The sequence below is a fragment of the Lepeophtheirus salmonis genome, chromosome Z (genome assembly GCF_016086655.4).
Source record: "Lepeophtheirus salmonis chromosome Z, UVic_Lsal_1.4, whole genome shotgun sequence".
NCBI lineage: Eukaryota > Metazoa > Arthropoda > Copepoda > Siphonostomatoida > Caligidae > Lepeophtheirus > Lepeophtheirus salmonis.
This window is the reverse complement of record NC_092584.1, coordinates 20,698,658-20,715,877: the sequence shown is the minus strand read 5'-3', so window position 1 is coordinate 20,715,877 and position 17,220 is coordinate 20,698,658.

Sequence of the window (17,220 nt, the reverse complement as noted above, 5' to 3'; positions counted from 1 at the left end):
GTGTATAAATTTTTTAGCACTTCACCTCTACAACCTTTTAGGTATTAGGTGGGTTCTTTGATGTTCAGAGAAGGGGCGGTAGAAGAATCTAATCTGCCTCAGGGACCAACAGCCCACAATCCGTGGGCAAGAGTATATTCTAGCATATTGGAAGGAGTTCTTTGTGCTTAGAAAAACGATGGTGAGGCCTAGTACTTCACCTTCAATACTTGAGAGCCAGTATGTATTTTATCGTACAAGGATGGTTCCTTTATGCTCAGGAAAGGGTGCCAAAGAAATTGAACTAACCTTGGGTTCAGCAGGTTTTTCAATGAAAATGCCTGTTGTCAAAAAAACTTTGAAAATGTAACTTCCAAGGTTAAACGTCCTTGCAAGTTCTTTTCATCTTTTCAACTGAATATATGGGATAAAATTCAAGCCAGGAACACCAATATTATTGCTAGCATTACCCATACATTACGAATAACGCCGTATCAAGAAAAAATATCTTCTCAGGTTTTAAAGTGGGAACGTCTTTCCATAATTTGAAAATAAGAGAAATATTACGCCAAGGAGACTTTACAAAATACGGTGGCCTATCTGTTATATTTTTTATCGACCTATGCAGGTCTTTCAATTCATATTGGGTTAGACATCTTTGGACGGAAAATAATTACTGCAATCACCACCTTTCCGTATTCATAGGGAGGAAATACTTGAATGACCCCACAGCCGGCCTCAGAGAAGTACTCCATAAGTAGTCCAAATATTCAAATAGAATGCAAGCACTTTCAGAAAGTGTTTGTGAAATACTCATTTCACATTAAAAGTCTCTTAAGTGGGAATTTCCCAACCAGAGATTCCATTTACGACATTGGAGTTGCGACCATTGGTGTGGACTTTGCTCCCGAAACTTAAAGCTCAAGTAATCTAATTAACAAATGGCTTTTAAACGCTTCAGAGTAATTTTCGGGAAGTTTGTACAGGTTACGAGACCTGCGGTTCCTTATCTTTTTCAATTAACCTCTATGGCTTCCTTTGCACAGAGGAAAAAAAATTTGATACCAACATTGACTCCTTTCATCAGCTATTTGGATCCAAGGAAGATTAAACTCCCTGCCAAGAAAGGTTCTCAAAAGTTCGCTTTTGTCTCCAGCAAGAGAAATGGCTTAAGTACCGGATTCTTTATTGTGGCCTAGAGGTAAGAGCCAAATTTTTTACAAAAGAAAAACGAATGTGTTCTTTCTGTCAAAACAATGATTAATCAAGCAACCATTTCTTATCTGATTGTACCCCTCTTGGACCTTTTTCCAAAGGCGTTAGAAATCTTCTCACACGAAACCTTTTTATTGCCTTTAACATGAGAAGTGAAGAAAAACTTATAAACGCAATTATCATAAAGGTACACCAGATTTTAATCACAAAGCGGAGCTCCTAGGAGAATAATGACCTTTCTGGCGTATTATCCGTCATTAAAATTACACATTAATGTTTTAAAAAAGGATATAATGTTTTTACCTACATACTTTTATTTCATTAATTATTTTTCCTAAGAGATATTTTTAGCCTGTGTATTGCTTCTACATTTTCGTGGAAGGGGTTTTATAGCGTTACATTACTGCATTTCCTTTTTCTTTGTACACTCTACTATAAGTATATATCTGTTTTATGAGATTCTAGTTAAAGATGTACTTATTTTGCTATCCAACTCTAATTAAGTATTTTTTATTATTATTATTATTTTGGAGGTTAGGTTTTAAAATTTGAAATATAGATACGTCTACTGGCCAAGAAAAGAAACAGAAAAAACACCTTGGGTTAAGCAGTTTACATGCACGTCCTTTGCACTGGGTCGTACTGTAACACATTAGAAAGGTTTTTTGGTTCCACGAAAAACGTGAGTAGTAGAGTTTAAACCGTATTTCGGCTCAGCACTTCACTTGTACAACAACCAGAGAGGCGGGCTGTATTTTTTGATGTTATAAGTTGTTATTTGATGCTCAGAGAAGAGGCGGTTGAAGAGTTTACTCTACCTTAGGGACCAGCAGCCCCCATTCTGTGAAAGAAGAGTGCATATATAATCCTTTTATATTGGTATACTGAAACTCATAAAACCAAAATGAAAATTATTCTTTTAATTTAGCGTTTTAAATTTTTGTTTCATATAAAGTAAAATAGTTTTTTTTATTTCCTGAGCAAACTCACTCTCGTAATATGTAACATGGTTATTTCAAAATTGTTACATTGAATTAAATTTCCTCTCAAGGCCTGCAAATTTGTAAAATATTTCTATGTATAAAATACTTCTTTTTTATATTTGAATTTGTCTGAACGATAATTTCCATAATTTTTTGTGCCAAAAAATAAGTTCAAATAAGTTATGTTATTCATATAAATAATTATGGATAGGTAACGTTGGAGTAGGCAGTATTGATCCGATTCCATTAACCGATAATTAAAAGAAGGGGAATTATTTCTGATAAGGATGCATCATTCGACCCCAAGAAACGAATCATAATCAGTTTGTGTAAAGAATCACCATGTTTGTATTTTTTGTGTTTACATGTAACTATAATCATATGTACAAGGCAAAATCTGATAATCGACATTAATACACATGTATTCATATTTAAGTTCATTGCGTGAAATAACCAAATATGTTCAATTTTTATCACCTTGATATATCAACTACCAAATATATATACATTCTTATGATATTCTAAGTATATTTACAAAAGTCTAACTTCTGTCAGAACAAATTACAATCAAAATTTTGAATCTTCTAAAGGTTACAATGGGACGACATTGATACACAGAGATGCATCAAATAAGTTCTACAAAGGGGAATCAACTTTTTAAAGTTGCTGATTTATTGTATAGTAGGTTTTGTACAAAGTTCTGAGCTTTTTTCACTAGATGTCTTGAGGGAGATAAATCTCACGATTGATACATTGCGTTCAAAAAAACTTAAAATATGACTAAAGGTTAAGCGTAAACTTTAAAAAAGTTCATTAACTGTTTGGTGAAGCCAGTTGTGTGGTACAGCAAACCTAAATGGAAGTAAAAAAAGAGAAAATTCGATGCATTCTTCATTATCACTAAGACCAAGGTGAAAAGGCAGAGCAGGTGGCCAAAACAAATCCATCTGTTTATAGACCCTATACAGTATCGAATGCAATAGCAAAGTTGTAGTTCCAACGATTCCATTCCGGTAGTATGGACGTCGAAAATGTCAATAAAATAATGGAAATTGTGAAGTTGGGCTAGCATGTAGATCCTTATTTCATTGCACAGAAACTATAATAATGGAAATTGTTAGCGAGAAAACTGTCTTGAACCATCTAAATCAAATAATCCTAACTATAAAAAACCGCTCAGCACCCCTTATATTCACACCTTTTATAGTCAGAGTAAGAGGCCATTCAATTTGAACGGCAAAAATGTTGATGAAATAATGAAAAATGTATGCCTAAAATTAACCACAAAACCATTTGGAACCCTCAAAATCAAATAATCCTGGCTGTATTAATTTTATCGTTAAAATAAAGCGAAAAAACAATCAGAACTTTTACCTAATATTTTGTAATTTAATACTTGAAAAAGGAACATATAAGTATAAAGTAAGAACTAGTACGTGTGCTCATAAAAGACAGAAAGTAATAATAAGGCTTTGCTCGGGAGTTATAAGCATTGATGAAAATATTGATATGCACTTCTATGTTAAAAAAACTGAAAATGAACGTGATCACCCTGACACTTTAAAGAATGTTTTTGAGCAGAGAGGCAAAGCTGTCCTGACTTTCATTAAATTAGCTGTGAGCATCTTTGAGATTAAGGAAATAAACACAAATCATACTCCGTTTCTATGAATGATTTAGACAGGAATTACAATGAGATTCATCCTCAAATCTAATCCGAGTCCAGCATGGTATATATAAGGCTTGTTCTTTTAAATTTGTCACGTCTAAGTGAATCCAACTCAGAGTCATTGTTCCAAAAATAAAATGTGTCTCTTGCACAATTATTTTGCAGAGAAAAGATGCAGAGTAACATTTGGACAGGTTACACAGATAGAAGCATTGCCAGAACAAATATATTGTGGTTAGATCGAGCATACTCAGTACTTCACTCCCATTTAATTTATCTAATAATGATTAAATGAGACCAATTTAACTCTTTGTTAAGTTAGTTCTAGGTTTTGAGAGCCACGCATAAGAAAATTGTTATTTGAGGTTCTCCAATTTATTTAACTTTGATGAAAGCTTATTCCGTATTCAAACAAAATATAATTATTGACTCCACTCTCTATAAATCCATTTTTTAACTGTGTCTCATAGATAGAAGTGAAAGAACATTGAGATTATAATATTGGATCCTGGTCGATGGGAAACTCTAGAAATTTGCTAACGCGGATCTAAAAAAAAAGTATCCTCATGAAAATAGTTTAATATAACAACTCTCATAGAATACAAAGGACTCTTTTAAATCCTTTAAATCAGTGATGTGAAAAGAAAGAGACTCATATAATAAATATCTAAAATCCTTTGAAAACTATGGATATACAAACATATCCAGGTTGGATTTAGCTATTAAATGTCGTGTGAAATCTAAGATGGTCTCATTGATAATAATCCTCCTCTCTTCTTTCCCCTCCGTACTTTGGACATTTGAATATTTTATAGACAGCTATAAAATGGAGAATTGTTTGGCATTCGTAAAATAGATGAGTGTTTATTGAAAAATTTCCATAATTAAATATTCTTTAAAATAAACTAAATTTATTGTTATTGATTCCCTCTTAAATTAAGTTAATTAGACTTCTAATTAAACAAATATAAATTTATAGACATCAGAATTTATAAGCTCAAAAATAAACTCTATATAAATTAATCACAACATAAAGACAATTTATCTTATAGGTTAAAATTCATTTAATGTAACTATTATATATATGTATATACAACATTTTATTCAATAATTTACTTAATACGGGTTTTGCAGTCATTTAATGTTCATTAAATCAGGGCTCACAGTTGATTTTTATAAACAGTAATAAATATTTTTTAGCCTTGGATATTGAGCAAAAGAAAAAAAAAACATCGTTCAACATTTAATGAACATTTCAACAGGGCATGAGTGCCTAGGTTGAAAAAAAAGAACGATTAACAAAAATTTTCATTTATTCACTATTTGATACTTCTCCAAGGGAATATATTTTATTCCCAAGTAATAAAAATACAACCCGTGATCAATTTGTTTGAAATTTGATAGAGTACAATAATATGTTTTTATGAGCTCGGGACACTGAGTGTATTTTAAATGAACAAAAATCAAAAAGGAACGAGTGTCTGAACGGAATTTTTTTTACAAATAAACGTATGAACGAAAAACTATGAACATATACAACCCAGGGGTGCCAATGCGTTTTCCCTTCCCGATATGGGTTTTAGAATATTCTCTGGGGTTATTTTCTGTTTTATTTAAGGTGATTTATTAAATCTTTGGGGTTTTCACATATTAAAGAACAATTTTTATTTGAGGTGTACCGATGTATAAGAATTGGCAAAAATCTGCCTGTTTTGAAGTATCAGAATCGGTTATCAGAATCAGCTCAACAATGATGATTCCATGGATACAAATGTATAATTATTTAATAAATAAAATAACTTAACTAAGCTTATTTTTAGATACAAAACAACGGCCACCAAAATAGCCAGACTAGACGACGTCATTCAGAAAATAAGGGGGGGGGGAGAGAATAAAGAAAGATTATATAAATTTGCAGGTTTATAAAGGAAATTTACGTGAAAGTAACAATTTAGTGGGGTTGATGTGTTTACTCTGAAAACACGTAAGTAACTTCTTTAGTAAATATTTATTTACTGTATGTGTGTTTAACAATAGTGCATAACGTCAAAACCATATTTTCTGAGTCAAGTTCAAGTTATTAGTATCCGTCCTCGGTACATTCAAAAACAGTTCACGAGCATTTGGTCTCATGTGGCCAAACCGGTAACTGATAGACAACAACCTATTGTGAGTAGCGCAGGTATAAATTAAAAAACTACATAACAAACAATTGGAATCGTCTATAAAAGTGGTATTGGAATCGGAAACAGACTCGGCTGAAAAAAACTATTCTGTAGTGCAGTCAATATACATAAGCAAACCAGGAATAAATTGACTCATGAGCACGAATAGGAACGAGCTTTATAAATAATTTTAATTTCAAATTATTTACAACTAATTATAATCATAATAAGGACTAATATATTGATGCATTTTCTATTCCACCCCTAATTAATCAAAAGTTAAACATTAAAAAAAAAAAATCATTTTGTAATTTGTTAATATAATTCCATTATAGATATTACTTACAAAGAAATCGAAATCCTTCATAAATAAAGTAACCGAAATCGTCTGAAATTTTGAAGTCGGTATACCTCTAATTTAAATATAAAAATAAGGGCGTTGAGGGCAATTCAATTCGTTTACTTACAGGGGTACCAGTAGGATTTTTGTTTGGAGAGGGGTGGGGTGTAGATTTATACCTTTTTTTTTTATAAAAATATTTTTACACTCTTGCTTTTTTTATTAAGAGATTTTATTTAGAGTGATTTCCTCATATATTGATTGGGGGGAGGTTACGTCATCAGTATTTTTTTCATGACTTACTGACGTTACAAATTATCAATTTCTATACTTATTTTGTATACTACCGTTTTAAATGATTCAGTACTCCGGGTACAGCTACAATACCTGTATATTGAACAACAATAGCTTAAAAACCTTCTAAATAGTTTATTTTTACACTATATATACATTTTCAAAGAAGAATAATTATATTGAAAAGAATGAATTTGACTGACTTACACAGATGTTTTTCGTTCTACTTTGTTTGTTTTTTTGAAAATAATTAAATAGTAGGTCCTTATTCATATCTCTTGTTCTCTTATCAGTTAAAATACACTTATTTTGTCATTTTGATTATTTCTGTGATGACTTTGTACACAAATACCTAAAGAATGGATCAAAATATGTTAATGGTACATTAATACCTTTGATTTATGATCATCATTCGTTTCAAGATAAGTGCTGACTTGTTTCGATGGTCAACGTGTCTCTAGTCATAAGAAACTAAATTTTGTTTTACATCCGTCTATAATGTTAAAGTTGATTGGTTCGACTTCTTGGACGAATAATGAAAGCAAACTAAAAATAATAATTTGCTAACTTTACAAGACATTATTCAAATTAAAAAAGGGATTTTTTATTTTAAATAACAATAGGGTATGAGTCATTTTTAATTAACTATCAAAATGATAATATTATATTATATAAAGTGTAGGTATTTTAATGTTACAGAAGGAGATATGAATTTATATTTAATAGAAAATTATGAAGGAATTATCTTTTTAATTTATTTATGTTGTCCAATTTAGCTAAATCTGTCATATCAACGGTCAGATTACTTACTATCCCCCATGTCCTATTGCCCAAAAACATTTATTTTGAAACTAGCACTGCCTTGAACTATCTATAATGTAATTGTGTTTTCTTAGAACCATGGTTAATCTTGCAAATAAAGTTATATAATTAGTAATGCTTCGGATAAATACCTAAAAAAGAGACTAAAGACTGTTAACCGTAATAGGCCTTTTTTGGCCATCAAAAAAGCTATGACCATAAAACCAGATTCTGTAATAAAAGTATATTCAATTTTGTCAATTTTTCCTTGAGAAATTGTATAATAACTGATTTTGAGAGATAAATGTATTTTTCTTGTTAACATGATGTAAGTTTTTAATTCTTTTTTTTGTAAGTTATTTCATTCGAATAATTAATTTTTTATTTCAGTTAATATATTTATATAATTAGATATTGTCTGGGGTATAGAAAGTATGCCTTAGTAGGTGGGAGCGCCTTTTCTAACCGGCAATTTGAACAGGCTTTTTTGTTTAGTGTCCTAGAACCCTCAAGGAAGAAGATGATCCAAAATAAAAGAGTTACAACTTTTCTGGCCTCCCCTCTAACAAAAGCCAGCCAACGTAAGTGTGCGTGATTGTGTGTGTGGGGGGGGTCACCCTTACATTATTAATTATGCATTAATATTTAATATAAATAGTTACACTATTTAATTGCCAATAAATATCCTACTGTAGATGAATCTGAACTTTACTTTAAGAGGACACCCTTAATAAAAACTAAAACTTGCATTCCTACACACAAAAATAATAAAATGCTAGTTTGTAGTAGACACAAGCCCTGTATCTCGAACAGTCAGGATTCAAGTAGATCCATCATGGTACCAATTATTCGGATCGTTCGGTGTAATTGCTTATGTCACATAATTTTTTTTCTATAAAAATAACATTTATTGACAGGATATTTATCAAACAATTAAAGTTTCTATTAGTATAATACTATGGAGTAATAAATCTTCAGTGTCAAAAGCAATCAAATATGCCTATTTAGTGACATTCGTGCAATAAATCAGATTTCCTCATTGTCTTCAAAAACAGAATAAAGTGATTAAATTTATACACATTTATTCAATAAGGAACATATCAATAGTGACTTTGATACTTGACTTCAATGTATGGTGCCTCAGTAATAAAGCAAGTTGGAATAATTTCATTAAAATGAAGTTTGGAGAACATCTGTATTCTATTGCGAATTATTATTGATTTTGAAACTACAAATTATTGCACTTAATCCTTTAGAAATGCCTTAAATGGCACTTAAATGAGTAGAAATTTGAAATTGAAGCATATAATTGAGAGGATTAGTGCGTCAATGAAATAGTGGACAATAAATATGTATTGTTTTGAATTTTTTAAATCCTAGGGGTCCAGTATCCTTTTGAATTATATAACCTAGCTGCCTGACACGCAAAACTTTACTTAATTTGACTACTTTAGAAATTGTGACAAGATCGCATAATTCTTAATTATTAAAACTATGAATTTAGTTGAAATTTATAATTTTATTTTATAACAATTCTTTATAAACCTTATAATTTATAATTAAATTATCTTCTAAATTGTTTTTTTTTACTGTCCATAACACCTTGAAATATTAGTATACATAGCACCTACAATTTATAAAACAGCTATTTAGAGAAATTGCATAAGCCATCGCCCTCAACCATATGTTAAATAAGCGTTTTCAAACGAGGTTTGTCACATCAAACAGAGGATTACTTTTCTATATTTAAAAAAATGTGTGATTAAAATTTAGTATGAGATAAAAGCATGAGAAAAGCTTGGAATTGCTTGAGTTTTTACCCTATTATTTGAGGATTGAGAAGCCTGGTATAGGATGAAATCGGGACATTTTGTAACATTTAAATGGTAAAAAGTTGAGCTCATAAGTGATGCACGTTTTGATTTGTGTTTAAACTCTAGATTGAAAATACAAAGCCGATCCCTGAAAGGGGGTACTATTTACATTTAAAAAGCTAAAAATCATAACTAGTTAGTGGTGAACAAGCTTATTTTAGTTGAAATGGAGGGTTAAAAATACAGAGTAGAGTCCTAGAATAGGGATAGTTTTACCATTTAAAAGTTTTATCAAATATAAAAAGTAATACGTGAGTGAATTGATTTTTGTAGATATTGCAGGTAAAAATACTAAGTAGAGCTCTAGTTTGGGGACACTGTTGACATTTAAAGTGTCAAAAATCCTAAACACTAATGGATTATTTTTGTTGAATTTTCAGGTTGAAAATTCAAAGCAAAGCCCTGTAATTGGGTCTCTACCTGGGTATGCTCGGCTGTGGCCTGGAATAAAACCACTTGTGACATTTAAATAGTTTATCAAACTTAACTAGTAAGTGATGAGTGAGCTGATTTTGTTGGAATTGCATTTAGAAAGTACGCAGCCGAGCCCTGGACACTTTAGACATTTAAAGGGTTTATCAAACTTAACATCTAATTGATCAGCGAGCTGATTTTGTTGGAATTGTAGTTAGAAAATAAAGAGCCGAGCCCAGGCAAGGGGGCACTTGTAACATTTCCATTCCATGAAATTTGTTCATGATTGTTTCTATGTTTACTCATTACATATAATAATCTTATATTTGTAATTGAATAAATCACCATAGAGTTAATGACACTATGGGTATATTCCTCATTGAAGCTCATCTCATTAATTACAATCGAAGCCTTGATCACTAACTCATTACATAGATCAAAATAACTTAAAGCCAAAGGACTATTATATAAATACATATACGACCTCAAACATAGGCATATGATCCATGTTAAATAAGATCATTTAGCCGTGATTGAAATTATGAATAAGTTATGCATGCAATACAAACTGAATTTATATAAATGTACTTATGAACATGCGTAATAGGTCAGTTTGTATTACAAGTTCTTGAGCGGATGAGTTGTAATGAAGTAAGAAAACATTCTATGCAAAATTTCATTTTTTTAAGGTGTCGTTTTAGGCCGTACACCTAGATCAAAAGATAAAAACAGTCTCAAACACTTTATTTAGTCAAATATGATTAAATTAATGTATAAATCTTTATTGTGCATAAGAGTATTTTGATAAAGACTTTTGTAACTTATGAAAAATATTAATAGTTTTTTTTTGTCGAAAATAATTTTCTGAGATCAAAAAAAGAGTATGCCGTAAGGAAATTTGAAACTTATATTTGTCTGTTTTCTTTCCAACAACTAAAAAAAAGATACGCCATTACAAGATTATCAAAGAAATTGTCCCTTTTTTAATATACGTGTGTGGACCCTTTCCGAAAAATCTTTGTGTCGAAGCTAGCCATAACCAAAATTCCAAAAATGTTAAAATGAAAGCCGCTCTAATGTACAAGTTATCACATATAGGAGAGTGCATTTAAGCCCATCTTTTTGTCTGACTCCTATTGACAGAATAGTTTCTAATGACGTCATTCCTTGACTACATAAATGTGTATTCCACTCTTTCATTCCATTGTGTTAGAATCATTGATAGGCATTTATATTTATTAAACGGGAAATGAAATATGGTAGGGAAAAATAGAAATCGTATATATATACCAAAAATAACGGGGAAAATATGACTTATCATAAGAGGATGAGAAACTAGAGAAGAAACATTCAGAGTGAATAAATTAAACTTTTCGACAAGAAATACATTTAAAAAAAATATATATTTTTTAAACAATGGGAACATTTGCAGAAATTTTTGTCCAATATGTTCAAAGAAAACTGACATGATCTAACAAATTGGTCTTAATGGATCAATATTCATAATAAGTAAAATATAGTCATGGCTTAGAAAATAGATTCTTTTTAAATTTTGTACCGTCATTTTCAATATTCGTTACTTGAGGTCAGTGACCACATTTTGGACAAACAATTTCAGAGCTATTTTAGTTGAAGGGTCCCATAATTTATGAATGATGCATAAAGAAAGTTATACCCGTAGTTTAAATAGAAGAAACAAAAATTGAAGGTGGTGATCTCGACAATTTGGAGAATCTTTGGGAGGAGATCTTAGAGCAACCCTGAGATGAATGAAATGAACACAAAATACACTTGTTACATGCAAGGGTACATCTGCAAGAATTACTCCGATATTGATCCTCAATTCCACTCCTATTCCAACAAGGGATTACACTCGTAACTCCAAATAAAACCTTGAATGTAACTCTCCGTCTTTCTTGAGCATGTTCACGTGTGACTAATTTGTACTTAGATTTTTACTTAATTTTATCATTGAAGAATTTTTCAATTTCTATCATTAGTAGAAGCGAAATCACATCCATTTTTGAGCGTGCAATAATACAATTGTAGAAATGAAGATAAGGAGTTTTATTTATACACGGCGAATGTGCTCATTTACCCTTCATTAATTATTACATACGACGTTGGTTACAACTATTCATACATACATATATATATATAGGTTGCTTGAATACCACAAACACTTTGTTTGAATTTGTTTTTTCGCATTGTATTCCAAGGATCACTTTCTTTTTCAACTATAACATAAATATACTTTAATAATTTAGATGCTCTCCAATACAGCACCATTTCTGCAAATAACAATGGATGAGGACATATTTGTGATAAAAATATATTTTATGATATAAAATATCTTTTATAATTTTGTCAACAACAAAAAATAAACTACGAACATAATTTATGAAGAATAATATTTGTGTTAGTAATCAAAGATGCATATATGTGGATTCTTAACATTAAAACAATCTTGGACTAAAATAAAGAATAGGAGAGCAGACCAATTTATTTTTTATATATGATATTTACAATATAGTGAACCAATTAACTATAGTTTAAAATCTTTATTTGATTTATGTGGGACAGATTAATTATTCGTCAAACAATACAAAGGTATTTTAGACTCACTTTTGATAAACATCATCTTGTTTTATCTTGCTTCTGTGTTGAGGGGTCACATACAGAATGGGGACTCAAATCTTACAGTAATATGACTAAATTATGGAAAGTGGGATTTTTAGTTAATCATGGTGAGAAAGACTCATGCCCTTATTTGTGATATGTTTCAAAACTATATTTGAGTATATTTTTTATTCAATATGTCTTCCTTCACAAGCAATTACTGGCTCAGCCCATGGCGTACCATGCTGTCATTATAGCAGCTTGGAACAAATCAAAATTTGGATGTGAGATATAGATGATTTTTTTTTTCTATGATATTCAAATTTGGAAAGTCCACAGAGTTGAGATCGAGGTTCTAGGACGACCACAATGAGGAAATTGACATTTGCAGCCTTGTTAGGTTTGGCAGTCCGAAAGAGATTGACCACTGGTAGACTGGTAGAGGAAATTGGACACTAGTTAACTTTTTTAATGTTTAATGATGACATTATTAATAGAGGCATGGGATAAGAAACAAAACTAGTTTGTGTTTGTTTCAGCTGTTGTTTGGTTGCATAATAAAACTTTGTAACTAAAAATGAAGGGGATGAAATAGTGGTTCAATACTACAGCAACTGTGGGATCCCACTTTTTATATCACACATGGCTTAACAAATTTTTTTCCTCAAAAAGTAGTATAAAATTTTAAAAAGAAAAATATTTTGAACATGGCAAAAGTAGGGTAACAGCTTGCAGAATAACTCATAACCTAAAGAACCTAGTTATAAAAATTTCAACAGCTGTCTTCTGAAGGTTGGCACTAACTGAAAATGACGTGAATTCAAAAAATAATGCAATCTATTTGGACTTTTCAGCCCATGCGTTTTGTTTATATGAAATATTTTGGATATAAATATCAATGAATTAATTATGTAGCAGGGTTGTACAGAGAGTTATTTATATATACATGTTTATATACCTACATAGAATTATTTCCAGTATTACCTTAATTGGAAAAGAAATGCCGATTCATTGAAACTTACACAACTCAACTCATTGTTTGAACGTTCATTTTCTATATCTTCAGGATTTTAATTGATTCTCTCATTATTATAAGGAAAAAAAATGAATATAATGAAAAAATATAATAATAATTATGAACTCATTCAATAAATATATATAATTTTTAACGCCCAAAAAGAATATCCCTCCCCCCCCGTTTTGTTCTTTAAATATACATTCATAAAAAAAATGGGTGGGCAAATCTAATTGTTCTATTCCTTCATTTTTACTTTTTTTGACTCCATTCAAAACTGCAAATCTATATGAAGAAATGAATAAAAAACAGAAAACAATAAATACGCATGAATTGTACATTAGTGTTGTACAGTTAAAACAATGGTAATTCACTAAAATGTATAGCCATTGTTTTGTGTCAAAAATGGTGATGTTATGATTATGTTTATGTACGTAGATAAGCCAACATGTTGTAATAAGAGAAACAAAGCAATAAATGAAGGAAAAACAAGGTTATTATTTAACCATTTATGATTTGAAGATTGAGGAAAGTTAGAACTGTGAGTTCGTGGAGGACTTCTTTACACTACAAAAATTGCAATTCTCAATGCTAGGATATAAATAACTAAAATATACGGAGCTTTGTAAAGATAGTTTATTGATAGAATGATACCAGGTAGTCTGTTGAAATATGAATTCAATAATTAAACAAATAGTTGCAAAACAAACCAAACTTGAGCTTACACGTCGAGAAAATGACACTTAACGTGATTGACGAATTTCCATTCTCGTACTCCTAGCAGTTGGGTGTCTCCCGGACTCCCGTCTAAGCCCTCCGCTAGTCCAAAACGTTGCAAATGAAGAAAGGCTTTGTCAATAAGGCCAAATTTGATCCGGAGGAGCTAAGGAAAATATCCCTGGCCAATCCCTTCAAGTCTATGAGTGTCCCTGCAAGATATATCAGGGTTTCAAACCAGACTGCTCAGAGAGGTATCAAAAAGGTGGGGGGAAATAACCTTGTGAAGATAGAGAGGCCACTTTCGACACCAGCAATGAAAGAAACCCATCACCTCTGTCGGAAAACTCTTTTGAATAGTATTTTGAATTATTGTGAAGTTTTCTTGCACACTTTTCTCCCCCAATGCCCAGTTGCAAACCCCATCGACTACGTCTTTTGGATGTATGTCGAGGGGAAGGCCTGTACTTTCCATAACTCAAACACCAAGGCCTTCAAAGGCACTGACAGCCAGCACTCTGATACAATGACTACATCCGTAGAGGGTTCCAGGGATTCCTCCACCACCTCCAAACCGTTAAGGATACCTACATTAATGATTAAGAGAGCTCAGGCACACATGTATTTTTGACATTAATTTTGTTGAAATTCTATTGTTAATTAATAAATTATATCTTGTTAAAGTTTAAAATTCAACGTGTTCAGATTTAAATCAAATTTAGTCAATTTTCTCTTTAAATATTATTTGTATGTAGCCTGTAAGGGAAACTTTACATTCAAAAATGTGTGGAGCCTCTCCAGCAATGTAATGTGATGTAGACATAAGAACAAGACAGGGAATGCAAATCACTGGAGAAAGCAGTAGGAGTCCCGGCGAAAGGGTATTCTGTAAAATGATGGGAGAGCACCAATACAACTTGAACTACATGACAGTTTCTTGCCTAAAAACAAAAATGTATCTTTGAGGATTGCGTCCAAGGCAGTTTAAAGTTGCTTGCGGAGAGTGCATCCCGCGGATGCCATTTCTTAAGAAAAATGCTACAAGTACCCATTCGATAATTTAACATTAAGGAAGACTTCTTCCGAGCATATGTAAGATGCTAAGTTTTTAGTTTTGTCCGTCTGCTATGCCTTATAAAAATATATGTGTATAACTATTAATAGTATCTAAAAATCGGTAGAGTCGGTATTTATTTTATATCATTTTTCTTGCATATCTAATTATTTTAGTTATTAGTGTTATACTTTATACTTACTAATATAAAGTATACCTCTTTCACTCGTATTTTAATTATGACTCGAAAATGAGACATAATAGAATCCCTAATTATATATAATTATAATAAACCTAACTATAATTTTTAATATTAGACTAACAAAAATTAGTTCATTGTATGAAAAGAACTAATTGCAATAACCATTCAACTCAAAAAGGTGACGTCAAAAAAGCTGTAAAAAATAAAAAGCAAATGAAAGAAGCTCTCTATTTTCGAAATAAGCAATTATAAATTAGTTTAAGTGTTTGTGTCATTTCATCATCGTCAAGGAGAACGAAATAAGATAAGCATATATATAAAAAAGCTTTGAAGACATTTGATCCAAACATCAGTAGTACACAGTTAGTCCCCGACTCAATATCTGCATTAATAAAACATCATCAATATGTCTGACAAAGTTTACTTTATGTTGTTACTCGGTGTTATTCTTATCATGATAATCGCTTATATATTCTCTTGGGTGGAAGGTTGCACACAGACGGATCCAATTGAGGAATTTGAGAATCGGCCAGAAATGGATGAGGAATTAATGGAAAGAGGAAATGTAATGGTGCTCTGTGGAGAAAACTTGTGTAATCCTTTGATTGTCACAAACACTACAATCCTTTGAACAGTCGTCAAAGCAAAAAAACGAGTAAGGCCTACGGATTCATCTTGAGCTCAGCCTTGCTCTTTCCCGACCCTTCTAAGCTTTTGCTAAGGAATTAACCCTCTTTGACTTGTATAAATGGAATATAATGTATTATAGAATGTAAATTTATCTCTAAAAAAATTATACTTTAGTTCGTATTCATAAATGTATTGTACTATTAATTATGTATAAAATTATATTTAAAAAACTGCATTTTAATAATTTCATTGAGCATTATGATTGTATAACACTTATTAATCAAACTGCATGTAAATAAAGAGTGTGGAAACACACACAAAAAAACAACCTTGAAAGTGTATTATTATTATGAAATAAAAATAAAACTTTTCTGATTGACTTGTATTGCTTTTTGGAAAAAAAAAATATTATGTGACCTATCCGTGTACGTAAAAGAAGAAAACCAAAAAACTACACAGAAATTCTGACAATTTCAATAATGTTTGAGAGGAGAGTAATTAACTTTTGCTATTTTTTCCCCCATTATATTACTTCTAAGACAACAAAAAATATTTTATCCCATAAATCAATTATTAGAAAGATGATGGGTTTTATCAAAACATGTCGGTTAAATTGTTTAATAACAGTGTATTAATTTAAAATATTTACATTTTTTGATAAATAAATAGTCTATTTTTTATAATAATTTATAATGATTGGTGTGGTTCATTTTTATATCACAAACGTTACCCATCAACACAAATAAAGTTATAACCACTTTTCTCAACATTGAATCGAAATAATTTATATTCTTTGACAAACAACCCTTAGTTTTTATAACAAATAGCTATGATGAACCCTTTCAAAACATTAAAAATGGCACTGAAAGTAGTAAAAATTCATCGTCATAATGTAAAAAATTATGAATTGATAACTTTTATTTGAAAAGTCATATGTGGATTAAATTTGTTGCATAAATCGAATGAAGGCTGTAAATTATGTTTAACATTCTTATATATCTCAATTAATCCCAGAAGTTTATAGGTAAAGCCTATAATTTGCCTAGAATATGAATGAGTTATGTGGTTTTTATTTATATGGTTCATTATTGTACGGTACATTTTATGTCCATAGTATATATATATATATATAAGGTGGATCCAAATTGTCTAAAAAAATAACTTTGAATAATTAATAAATTAGTTTGTTAAAGTTTGGCACGTCTCGGTACATTACTTTCGTGATGCTACAGTTGTTTTATTTTTCTAT